This window comes from Oncorhynchus clarkii, chromosome 29 (assembly GCF_045791955.1).
Source record: "Oncorhynchus clarkii lewisi isolate Uvic-CL-2024 chromosome 29, UVic_Ocla_1.0, whole genome shotgun sequence".
NCBI lineage: Eukaryota > Metazoa > Chordata > Actinopteri > Salmoniformes > Salmonidae > Oncorhynchus > Oncorhynchus clarkii.
The window spans coordinates 116,633-128,525 of NC_092175.1; the positions used below are offsets into that span (position 1 = coordinate 116,633).

An 11,893-nucleotide genomic window follows, 5' to 3' on the forward strand; every position below is an offset into this window, starting at 1 on the left:
TTTGACTCAGCGGGCTTTGGGGCACCTCGGTACCAAGCTTGATCTGAGCCAAAAGGCCGATAACCCACAAATGGAACCCTGAAACCGCCGGACCCCCGGGGGTCTCGACAGACCTCAGCGGGTTGGCAAAAGCCAAGCTCCTCTCTCCCTCCACCCCCACCCAACCACCCACCCACCCACCCACCGTTTCCCTGGCGACAGGCAGGTGTTTTTTGGAAAAAGTCGCTAATGCGTCTTTAAGTCACTATCCTGGCCCATCTCTGTCAATTTCTCTTGAAACAAGATACCGGGCTCTGCAAGAAGCAAAGCCGCTCCAAAAATACGTTGAACTCGTAAGTGTTCCTCTCCACGGAAGTCTTTAGTAAAAGGCGAAAGGCTTGTGCATAATGAAGAGAAACCAGAGTCGTATGGAAGTCAAGAGGTCGGGGCCCGAGACACACTCTGTGCACTCTAGGCAGGGTTCCCGCGGGTGCTCCCGGAACCAACTCTTCCAAGTTTTCGAGGGCTGTGGATAAAAAGAAGGTCACAGTCACAGACACAGAGACACAGCGACAGACAGACAGACAGAGAAAGAGAGAGAGAGAGAGAGAGAGAGAGAGAGAGAGATAGAGACACACACACACACACAATCCTGGCCCATTTAAAAAAAAAAATGTTTTAAGTAAAATGGCAGGAAACGGGGGACCCCATTGAAGGGCGCTTCGCCTTTCTTTCAGTTTGAATGTTTCTTTCCTTCTCTTCTTCTGCTAGCTAGCTAGCTAGCTAGCCAGCCAGCTGTTTACATAGCTTTGTGAATTTGTATTTTTCCTTGACAACGGGAGAAAAGTGTTGCACCGTTCCCGGAGGTACTGCAATACCGGGTCGATGCGTGGAGCGGACGGAGCAAGCCCCATTTCAGACTCCCTGTTCGAAAAATCTATTTAATATGTAGTCCCCCAATGGGGGACGTATCAGATATTAAACTGATAAGAACAGATTTTTTATTTTATTTTTTAAAATAATTTATTACAATCAATACCATTCATACTTTACAAAATCATAGTTCTCATTCATTCTTAATTAATTATATTTACAAAGACACCAAACAAAAACAAACCTCAGGGGAGCATCGTCCCTCCCCGTCATACCTAACCAATACCTAACCCTTTCCCTATCTCCCCATCTCTAATCTATCCCCTTATAAATCTACTTCTAACACTCCCAGCCCTAATCCCCCCTTCCACCTCTCCCGTGCCGCATGCTGCCCCCACTTCCTCTCCTCCCTCTTCATCCTCCCCCTCAAATCACCTTCCACCCTTCTTACTATCCCTTCCACCCCCCAATCTCTCCCTGTCTTATCTAAATTCTGCCTGGCTTCCCACAGCCCCCGTTTAAAGAGACTCATGAGAAGCCAGAGCAGAAACCTGTCCCTATCCGTTCCCCTCGCTCTCCCTACGCCTCTCTCTAACCTAGCCCAAGTCAACACAAAATCGCTCCTAACCATACCTAGCAACACCCGTGCCCTAGCCCATACTAGTCCGGCAAAGGCACAGTCCCAGAAGGCATGGCGCACAGTCCCTGCCACAAGCAGATCTTGGAAAGGTGGGGGATCGCGACAAACTATGCCGGTACATGATGGAACGTACCGGCAAGCACTTGTGGAGGCTCAACCAATTCAGGTCCTTGAGCCTGTTGTCCAGGCCCCGCGCCTGCACTCCCTCCCAGACCACTGACGAGATGCCCGCTACAGGCGCAGGACTCCCTGCCTGCCTGACCTCCTCGTACAGGTGCCTGTTGTCTAAACCTACTCGGGCAACTTCAACCTCGGGGTGCGCACGCAGCCACTTGGCCGCATGGCCAAAGTGCCACGGCAGCTGTTCCGCCCGAGGACCCGCGTTAGACCACACCATTACACTTCTCGCCTGATACGAGAAGAACACCCGCAGGAGGTAACCGGACGGGTGTATAACTGGCTGAGCAAGCTCCGTCAACAAGAAAGAAACAAAAATGGCGTCCAGCTTGAGGGGGAAATGTGGTACCCCCCTACCTCCCTCCCGGATGGGACAGAGCATGCGCGCCCTAGCGACCCACTCGTACCTGCCACCCCACATGAACTGAAACACAAGCCTCACTAGAGGCCTCCTCAGACAAGCCGGCAATGGGTAGATGTATGCCAAATACAAAAGAGATGGCAATACATCCACCTTTAGAACCAGGACCTTGGTTGTAGGATGACCGGTGCTGCCACCCCCTCTGGGCCACACACAATGGTACAACACCTGATAGGTGGGGTCAGGTGCATCATGTCTTCGTCCCAGTCTTCAGTGTAGGGGCAGTCATCAGTGTCTCAGCTTGGGGCACAAAATAATTACGTGAACTGCTAAGGTAATTATTAACGTGGTTTAGGCAAGATATAACTAAGGCAGTGATTATCTGAAAAAAGGTCTTATTTGGCTCCTAGTCCTTATTCTAGCTCATCTGGTAATGTCTGTAATGTGTCCTCTAGGTTTCAGTCAGTCCTCAGTGTATATGTGTTAATTTCTATCTTTGTATACTTAACCCGTCCTTGGTCGAAACCAGGGATGTATTCGCGGTTGTCGGCACAGACTTATCTCTTGCCCCCCACCCTCGCATACAAAGGTTTCCCAGTACGTGGTGCCTGCCACGTGTGTGTTTCTCCGGTAGTTTATTTGAATTTGTTCAGCGATTTATTTAGGGATTTTCTAGAAATGATTCGGCGATTACCTTTTGGAACAATATCTTTGTGAATTCAAGCGCTTCTATAACAATTGTCAGAATAATTTTATCACTTTGGGAACCGGTATTTTTTATTCGGATTTGTTCAGTGAATTATTTAAATACTTTATAAAAATAATTCAGCAATCACCTCTTGGAACAATATGTTAACAAATTCAAGCGGTTCTATAGCAATTGTCAGAATAATTATATCTCTTTAGGAAATATCGATAGAAACGAAAAACTAAAAATCAGTGTATAGCTCGGCGGCTTGTCAATCAAAGGCAGTGGTCAGCTCTGCGGCTCTTTCAAAAGTCCGTGCTCAGCTCTGTGGCTTATTTAAGTACTTTCTAGAATTAATTCAGTAATTTCCTTTTGGAACAATATATTAGTGAATTTAGGGTGTGTAACAATTATCAGAATAATATTAGCATCTGGTGAATACCCACAGCAGAAGAAGTAAAATGGCAGCCAGTCAGCATTCAGCACGGCGGCTGGTATGGGCAGTATTTGGGCTCAGCGGCCGTCAATTTTACATCGTTTATGTATTCACAGTATGGCAATTATTCCCCAACAAATGTTTTCTCTGAATTGGGCACAAATGCATCCCCAGTCACGGAATCACGGAACGTCAAATCTGGTTATATTAATTCTACCTGACTTCACTTCATACACAACCTAATAAAGAATAGGACGGTTTTCTATGCAGATTTCAGTCTAATACTCAACTTCACTTCATACACAACCTAATAAAGAATAGGACGGTTTTCTATGCAGATTTCAGTCTACTACTCAACTTCACTTCATACACAACCTATTAAAGAATAGGACGGTTTTCTATGCAGATTTCAGTTGATCAATTATTCACATTAACAAAATCATAAAAAGTTATATTATGCACAAGATATCTTTTGACCTATGCCTTCAACAGTTTAGTATCAAAATTTGGCAACGATTCATACTCACGTCAGTACATTCTGATCAAAATTTTGTTTAGACTATAATACAATATGCAGATTTCGATTTAACAGGCTCTGCTCACCTTTTAAGTAGAGCGCTCCGAGGCAAGACGAATGGCTGTGGACAGGTCACTCTTCCGTCTGATTTTGAGCCGCTGATTTGTCTCGCCTCTCACACCAATTTATCATAGATCGAATTCAGGAGTAACCATCCTCATGCTACCATTTTGTTGGTGTTGTAAAACAGGAGAGTGAGAACAAATCATGGACGCTGGACAGAGTGTAATCAAGTATAGCAAAAAGACAGTTTATTGAGTCAAAAGATATCTTGTCCTGCAGTTTAACGTGCACGGACCCTATTCCTTTGGCTCAGAAGGAGTCAGCCCAGAAAGGGGTGCTTAGCCAGAGTTTACAACAGAATGTATACACAGAATAATGTATGTGGAGTCTCGTCGTGTTGGTCTTCTGACTGGTCCTGAAGAGTTGGAGGCGGGCCTGCTTCTAGCCAGGGCAGGAGCCCCATTGGTGCACAGCAAAGTCCTTTGCTCACGTCACCCGACCAGTAGGGGGGGGGGGGGGGGGGGGTGGAGTGTGAGTGTGCGTTGCTCATGAGATGTATGTGTGTCAAGGAAGCGTGGATTTAGGAACTGCTCAGGTGTTTCCTGTCTTTGCAGGAGTGCATGCAAGGGTCAATGTCAGTGAGATAGTTTGGCACTCTAAGCTCGTTAGTGTTGCAGGCTGTTCTTTGTAGTTACAGGGGAGTATATTTGCGTGATGGCAGCTGTGTGTCCTTCGGATAATCATGTTATTGCACGTAGGCTCTAAACTTGACTGAGGACACTGGGCCCAGAGTTATCTGAGGGCATCCGGTTTAACCAGAGCTTTGGTCTGCTAGTAATGCTTGATATTAGATTATTTATATAACATACATTTCCATAATATCATCTAGCTTCCATAAACGTCGAACAAGGCTTGAACCCAGGATTGAACCAATGTGCTTCAGTTTACAAAAACAGATGACTTGGCACATCTATTTCCTTATTAAAATGTCAACATTCTGGAAAGTAGAGCAAAAGCTAATTTCACAACTAAATATACTCATCAGAGAATTTGGGGATTAACTTCAGAGTGCATGCATTTAAAGTATTAGCTCTACCGTAGAGGCACATCCCCTTACTATATAATAGCAGGGTTGCCATTTTGAGAACTTTTTTTTCTTCAAAGTCCTCCAGTGAAAGAACCTTCCCATGGTACCAGCTATCTTTCAGTAAGGCACGGATGGGATTTGAACCCATGATCTTCGATTTACAAGACGCCTTACCGCCTTAGACGCCTTACCGCTTGGCCACCATGCCACTCTATGCTGCAAGATATTTATCAACATTCTGGAAAGTAGTAGTTGTGTAATGTGAATTTGGCACACAAATAACATCTCTGTTTCCTGTGAGAATTTTAACATTCTGAAAAGTAGGAGTTGTGTTATGTGAATTTGGCACACAAATACTCAGTGGAGAACCTTGGGATTGAACCAAGGACCTCATACTAAAATAGCATGCACTCCCCCTCTGAGCTTCGATCCCATTTTATTTGCAAATAAAATGCAATATTAATACAATGTACTTTTTATATACACCACTCCATTGAAACTACAATGAAATTATAGCAGCAGTTCTAAATACAAGCAAGTATGGACAGTCATCTAACCCATGAACTTCAGTTTTTGAAAATGATGCAATTGAAGTTGGCAACCATGCCACTTCTGTTCCATAAATGTACGAACAGGGATTGAACACATGTTCTTCAGATTACAAGAGCAAATTATTTAGCACATCTCTGTTTCCTGCTGAGAATTTCAACATTCTGGAAAGTAGAAGATGGGCCATTGCAAAAATTTTAATGGAGAAGCTGGCGATTGAACTTAGGACCTCATACATGCGACGAATGCGCTCTACCACTGAGCTACATCCCCTTTCTGGGAAAGAAAAAAATGTTTCTTATTTTTTTTAATTTCACCTATAATTAACCAGGTAAGCTAGTTGAGAACAAGTTTTCATATTCAACTGCGACCTGGCCAAGATAAAGCAAAGCAGCGCAACACAAACAACAACACAGAGTTACAGATGGAATAAACAAGCGTACAGTCAATAACACAATAGAAGAAAAAAAAGAAAGTCTATATACAGTGTGTGCAAATGGAGGTAAGGCAATAAATAGGCCATAGTAGCGAAGTATTTACAATTTAGCAAATTAACACTGGAGTGATAGATGAGCAGATGATGATGTGCAAGTAGAAATACTGGTGTGCAAAGAGCAGAAAGTAAATTAAAACAATATGGGGATGAGGTAGGTAGATTGGGTGGGCTATTTACAGATGGGCTTTGTACAGCTGCAGCGATCAGTTAGCTGCTCAGATAGCCGATGTTTAAAGTTAGCAGTGTTGCCAACACCTCAGTAAGGAAAGTAGCTATTGGCTGTCCTAAAAGTCGCTAGAAGTTGCTAAATGATGTCATCACCTAATTTGCATAATTGTCCATGTGCATGTAATTGTGATGGACACTGTAGGTGTGAGGAATAACATTGTGGATGAGACAAAAGGTGAGTAAAATGAAAATGTCTGCAAGTATTCAGAGGGGTCTGAATACTTGCTAAATACAGCGACTAAGTCGCTAAGTTGGCAACACTGAAAGTTAGTGAGGGAAATATGTCTCCAGCTTCAGCGATTTTTGCAATTCGTTCCAGTCATTGTCAGCAGAGAACTGGAAGGAAAGGCGGCCAAAGGAGGTGTTGGCTTTGGGGATGACCAGTGAGATATACCTGCTGGAGCGCGTGCTACGGGTGGGTGTTGTTATCGTGACCAGTGAGCTGAGATAATGCGGAGCTTTACCTAGCATAGACTAAAAAGATGACCTGGAACCAGTGGGTCTGGCGACGAATATGTAGCGAGGGCCAGCCGACTAGAGCATACAGGTCGTTGTGGCCATATCAATACAATTCTTTACACTGTTCTAATGAAAGTACATTTCCATAATATCATCTAGCTTCCATAAACGTCGAACAAGGCTTGAACCCAGTAGTCTGTGATGCCTGTGGCGTGACTAACTGTGAAGAAAAATGATGGTGACAGAATCATGAGAACCAGTCATGTGGATGGACTAAGTCTGAAGAACTACGGGTCAGATGAAATGGAAGTGTCCTACAAATGTCCTGGAGGAGATGTCCAGAAGAAACTATGTTACACAACTTTTACAATGTGATCAATGCAAGAACTCAAAAAACTGAAGTCTACGCCGGAACCTAAAAGGTTAGTTCTGGTAGAGTGGCTACATCTAGAGGCACCTATCAAGTTTGTACAAAGACTTCAAAAACGGAAAAATTTAAACAGTCCCTGGAAAAGATCAAGAAATTTGCTATCTCTGACAAAGCCAAAGGGGTCGCATCGGAGCTACAGTCATCAACAACAAAGAGAAGATCCTCAAACTAGCCAAGGTTATCGGAGTTCCTGAAGATTCCATGATGAACATGGATCAAATCATTCAACTGGGTAACTCCTTTTACACCAGAGATTTTGATGGGGGACTAAAGGCATTGGTCGAACAGACTGGTCGACTACTGGGCGAAGAAGAGGAACAGGAGATTGAGAAAGATTTGGAGGACGGTGAGATTGTGTGTATAGGTGGCAGGGAAATCAGGCGCAGGAGAGTAAAACGAGTGTAATGGAGTCCTTTTAATATTTGTCCACTAAACATGCTCAAAACACTAAATGTACATACATAAATAAACATGGGTACGAGGACCCGTCGCGCACCTATACAAACATAAACAATCTCTGACAAAGACATGAGGGGAAACAGAGGGTTAAATACACAACAGGTAATGAATGGGATTGAAACCAGGTGTGTAGGAAGACAAGACAAAACCTATGGAAAATGAAAAATGGATCAATGATGGCTAGAAGACCGGTGACTTCGACCGCCGAGCGCCGCCCGAACAAGGAGAGGCAAGGACTTCGGCAGAAGTCGTGACAGAGATCAACTACACCAATCTATTCACTTACCTTGAGTCCGAAAAAGAGGCCGTTGTGAGAGGCCAAGATCTACACCAGGACGACCTGGAAAAGAGTGTAATCTTTTGGGACAAATATAGGTTGCACATAATTATTAGTGTTGCAGCCGTGTTGGTTATCAGTTCAACATCTTGTGTGATATTCTGTTGTCTCTGTTGTATGAGACGGAAATGCAATAAGAAAGAGACTGTATCAACCACCGGCGAAACTGTAAACTGACACAGCTGTTTAAATGTATATCTTTCTAACACGCTTGTGTCATTTCTATTATGCAGTGAATGCATATGGACCTTGAATATTGCAAGTTGACAATCTCTCTATGTTATGTGTGTTTTAATTGTTGTGGAAATGCTATAAGTTTCTCCAATATTAAATATACATGTACAGAATCCAGACTCTGACCTTTTATTTGCAATTGTGACTTTGTGTTTCACCCCAACAAGATTCCATATCTCGTCCTTAACACCTCAAAGCGTTTATTATCCAACCAGGGCCTATTTGCAGGGACCATTCATACATCCGACCACGACTCATTCATCCAATCGCGGAATAAAACTAGGTCTATAGCACAACCTACGTTTTGCATTACAAATGTTGACCTGAATCATGATGATGTTGACCTATCGATACCATGCAGAAAGTCCAAAAAGAGCAGTGTGGGCGTGCATCTATGACCCTGCTGAGCCAATGGACAGTCCTTGAGTTACCTTTTTCATTAGCAAGGAAGGGTAGTCTGAGGACCATTCATCCAACCGAGGACCATTCAGCCAACCAGGGCTCATTTATCCAACCGAGGACCATTTATCCAACCAAGGACCATTTATCCCACCACGGGACGTCTATGGGAGAACATTCATCCAACCATGGGTCATGTGTCCAAACATGTTCAAACTGTACCATATATAAATGCACAGCAAAACAATTCCGCTATTCACAACCTCGGTCTGTATGATGAATTCACAGTTATTGAAGAGTTACAAGCACGACATAGCCAGCATTTTTCTGTACTTTGCTCAGGACCACCTTATATTCTGTGCCGTTGTTTAGATAGAGCTCGGGGACCTCGTGCCCTTGCAGACACAAGTTCTTCCTCTTCTCACCGGTAGACCCGATACCAGACTCTCGTCAAATGTGGGGCTTAGCATTTCGAAGATGTAACAGTCTGTCTACAATGATTCCCAACCCATCCAATCTGTTACGGGCGTTCGACTCGAAGAACCTAGACAGGAAGGTGCGGTAGAGAGATCCCCTGATCCCGCCTAGGTACATAGCTACTGTTTTCTTACAGTTGACATTATCGTGCTTATCCAGAATGGCCTCAAATGAGTCGTGTTGCTTTCGAGTCATCGGCAGCAAGTATTTGTCCTCATCGGCGACGTCACAGAGCACTCGGAACCTATCCTCACTTGAAGCCAGTTCCCTAAACTGAAGCTTGGATGGGAGGTTGTCGGGAATGGCAAACAGCAGCTCCCCAAAGGTTGACATGTGCATGTCTCGATCCTCGTGGTAGCTCTTGTTGTCTAGCCTCATAGTAATGCCCTCGCGGCAACAAGCCATCAGCACGGCCACCAGGTCCGAGTCTCCGGTGCACACGGTCACACTACCTTTCGGAACGTTTGCCAACTCCACGAGCAGCGTGTTAGCCTCTGTGCTCGAACACCCTAAACACACGTCCCTCAATGTAGACAATTGTATAGTCTTGGGGTCCGCGAAAGTCGCCACAAAGACACCCTCGAGTCCCTCAGGCCTGTCTATCGAGCCGTCTGCGTAACTGGGATCTATGTCGGACAGCTCACGCTCGGGAGGTTTCAGATCTTTGAGTGTGTTCACGAATACGCTTTCGTCCTGGCACTCCTGGTACTCTTGGTACTACAGGTACTTCTGGTGAAACGACACCAGGTTATCAACCGAGGTTTCCTCTAGGAGCTCATCCTCGGAGGAGTCTCCCTTCACACCGGTCACTGGAAACAACTTGTTTTTCATACCCATGTTGGCAATTGTTGTTGGCAATATACACAATTGGACAAATGCTCTAGGGTTGGAGCCCTGGTTGGACAAATGAGCCCTGGTCGTGGATGGATGTTTAGGCACCATTGGACAAATGCTCTAGGTTTGGAAACCTGGTTGGAAAAATTAACCCTGGTCAAACAAAATTCCCTACGGTTGGAGATATTGGCCCTGGTCGGATGTTTCACCACTGAACTCTCGCATGGACACTACATGTACTTTTATTCCTCTTCATCGTGGTCGATTTCAACACCATCCGAATCTCCAGTCATTAACCTCTAGCATCGAACAATCCCGTATCCGGGAGCGTAATCATAGCCTCAAGCTCATTACCATAACGCAACGTTTCCTATTCATGAAAATCGCAAATCAAATGAAATAAATATATTGAAACACAAGCTTAGCCTTTTGTTAACAACACTGTCATGTTTTCAATGACGAGACTCTCAGTTAGATAGCAAATATGATTTGTGTAAGAGAAATAGCACCGTTTTGTTCATCACGTTTGGCTAAGAAAAAAAAACGAAAATGCAGTCACTTACAACGCCAAACTTTTTTCAAAATTAGCTCCATAATATCGACAGAAACATGGCAAACGTTGTTTAGAATCAATCCTCAAGGTGTTTTTCACAATTATATTCGATGAAAAATCATTCCTGGCAGTCGGTTTCTCATCAGAGCCAAACGGAAAAATACTGCAGCTGGAGATTACACAATAATTGCGACGGAGGACACCAAGTGACCACCTGGTAAATGTAGTCTCTTATGGTCAATCTTCCAATGATATGCCTACAAATACGTCACATTGCTGCAGACACCTTGGGGAAAACGTGGAAAAGGTAAGCTGACTCCTAGCTCCTCCACAGCCATATAAGGAGTCATTGCCATGAGGCGATTTCAAAAAATGCGGCACTTCCTGAATGTATTTTTATCTGGGTTTTTTCTGTAACATCAGTTCTGTGGCACTCACAGACAATATCTTTGCAGTTTTGGAAACGTCAGAGTGTTTTCTTTCCAAAGCTGTCAATTATATGCATAGTCGAGGGCCTTTTCGTGACAAAATATCTTGTTTAGAACGGGAACGTTTTTCATCCAAAAATTAAAAGAGCGCCCCCTATATCGAAGAAGTTAATGCCTCCACAGTCTTCCTGTTCTTAAATTTCTCCTGGTTGAAAAGCATGTTCCTGTAACACAAGTTGGTAGGGTCTAACCAGGAGGCCAGTTCAGTCTCGACTCTTATGTTCACATACATATGAGCCAGACAGTTAAGCACCTGGGGGCAGAAACAGTTCAGCCACGGGAACTTGTTGCGTATACTCTTAGAAATCGTGGGCCTTAAACAACTCCGTATGGTAACCTGGTTGGGCCCCGGCCTGATTATCACTGGGTACGTGAGCGAGAACATCAACCACGTCAGCCACAGCTGCATGTTGTATCGCCACAAGGTGGTCTGCTCTAGAATGTCGTTGTTTCTGGTCTTGAGCTCCAACAGCGTTATGTTGTCCTTTACGGTGTCGTGGGCCACTAGGTCCACCTCGGTGTAGAAACCCCATGTGCCGTGGATGGACTTGAAGCCTCGCGTACAGCCGCTGTGGTACGTGTAGGATCCGGGTTCACCGAACCTATTGTGCGTGGGCACACCGGCAACCTTTAGGCCAGCACAAATGGGAGTCAGGCGCAGAGCCTCGAGCTGCGTGAGAATGAGACGACACACGGGGAACACGTCACGCATTGTCTTTTTTCCGTTGAACACGTCCTTGCACTGCGCGTCTACCGCAACGCCTATACCGGTAGACATATGGCTCCTGTCCCACAGGCGTCTGCAGGCTTCTGGAGACAGTTGCAGCAGCGCTTCCTTGTGACCGGATGAGCGCTTCCTGCAGCACATTTTAGAATCTAGGCATTTGGTACCCTGAACCTTGTACCAATGGTGGTTGGCTGTAGACTTCGCACACAGCGTACCACGTGAGCCTTGGAACTTGATTGTATTAAATGTTCTTGGATTGTTAGGTTGCTGTGATAACCAGATCACTTTGAGAGAAACAGAAAGTGGCACCGTTAAGTTACTCCTAGTGTCGCAACGTGAGTAAGTAAGGAAGGACAACCCAGAAATGGGAAAATAAGAACTCAGGGATCCCCCACAAGAGAT

At 44.8% G+C, this 11,893-nt stretch overlaps 2 non-coding genes across 2 annotated transcripts; both read right to left on the reverse strand.

Annotated features, from left to right (window-relative positions):
* Nucleotides 1-289: 289 nt before the first annotated feature.
* Nucleotides 290-406, reverse strand: LOC139388839 (U5 spliceosomal RNA). Its single transcript, XR_011629362.1, has one exon. It is a non-coding gene; the product is annotated as a U5 spliceosomal RNA (small nuclear RNA).
* Nucleotides 407-823: 417 nt separating this feature from the next.
* Nucleotides 824-1,006, reverse strand: LOC139388834 (U2 spliceosomal RNA). The gene has a single exon (XR_011629359.1). It is a non-coding gene; the product is annotated as a U2 spliceosomal RNA (small nuclear RNA).
* Nucleotides 1,007-11,893: the final 10,887 nt, after the last annotated feature.